The following is a 1,652-nucleotide window of genomic DNA, read 5'->3' on the forward strand; positions in this document are numbered from 1 at the left end:
ATTGGAAAAGTCAAACAGTAACGGTTCAAAGTCAGACAGTAATAGTTGGAAAAGTCAAACAGTAACAGTTCAAAGTCAGACAGTAACAGTTCAAAGTCAAATAGTAACAGTTAGAAAAGTCAAACAGTAACAGTAGACTTTCACGTGAATACTATATAAAAGAATTGAGTCATACGAACACTTGCACATTGAGATAATAACTCTGAAAACATACATGATATATGTATGTATGTTATTATGAGGCAATGAACATGCATAAGAAAGTAACATATGAGTAATGGATGAATATGGATTCTCTATAATATCGGCCTGAAAGAATGATAACTATGGTTGGATAAAGGATGACAACATTAACGAGTGTAATGAGAAAAACGTAAGATATAAAGAAAGAAATGATTGAAAGAAAGATTTATTAGCTATTGATATGATTATTATAAAACATATCCTTGAATGAGGAAAATTTATGAGATGAGTCTGTGACTGCAGGAGGGACCACCGGTGTCGTACAACAGCAGCAACAGGGGAGCACGAGTAGAGCTTCTACTGCAGGTAGGTAACTTTCACCTTCCTTTTAAATAATGTTGAATAATGAAAATATTTTATCATGAATGTTATTGTATTGTGTTAATTCAGATACCAGACTGTCAAATGCTTAAATGTTAACAAATGGTTGATTAGCTTCGGCTAAAGGCATCTGAAGAGATGACCTTGAACAATGAAATACCTTATCATGAACGTTGCCGTATTGTGTTAATTCATATATCAGATAGCCAAATGCTTAAATGTTGAAAAATGATTGATTAGCTTCGGCTAATGGTATCCGAAGGGATGACCGGGACAAACGATTGATTAGCTTCGGCTAATGGCATCTGAATGGATGACCGGGAAAAGGAATGATTAGCTTCGGCTAATGGCATCCGAAGGGATGACCGGGACAAACGATTGATTAGCTTCAACTAATGGCATCCGAAGGGACGACTGGGACAAACGATTGATTAGCTTCAGCTAATGGCATCCGAAGGGACGACTGGGACAAACGATTGATTAGCTTCGGCTAATAGCATCCGAATGGATGACCGGAATAAATGAACGATTAGCTTCGGCTAATGTTATCCGAAGGGATGACCGGGACAAACGGTTGATTAGTTTTGGCTGATGGAATTCGAAGGGGATGGCCGAGGTGAGTGAATAGTTAACCTCGATAAATGATGTCTTAAAAGAATGGCCGGATTTAAGATTATAGTTGATTGCAAGAATTGGTGCATATATATGTACTACAAGTTGTGTATACCAAGAACATGAAGGAACTACAAATGTCACGCTTCAAACATGAGATAATGTTAATGCTTCGTTAAACTGCCAGACCATTTTCTTATTGTTATTATTATTATTATGATTATTATTATTATTATTAAGTAATTGCATTCTTGTAAATGTTTTGTACTGCAGTAGGGACGTCATACCAACAAGGTGCCTAGGAAACCCGATACACGGGAACCTACTTTTGCAAGGAATCATGTAGTTGCATTCTAAATCATGATGTATTTTATATGAATCAATGTACTGAATGTATAACTATTATTAGATCTTTTTAGATTAAATTCGTGATGACTATTTGTAGGATAGAATACAAACTCATAACTATGCATGTA

This window comes from Populus trichocarpa, chromosome 14, assembly GCF_000002775.5.
Source record: "Populus trichocarpa isolate Nisqually-1 chromosome 14, P.trichocarpa_v4.1, whole genome shotgun sequence".
In the NCBI taxonomy this organism is placed as follows: domain Eukaryota; kingdom Viridiplantae; phylum Streptophyta; class Magnoliopsida; order Malpighiales; family Salicaceae; genus Populus; species Populus trichocarpa.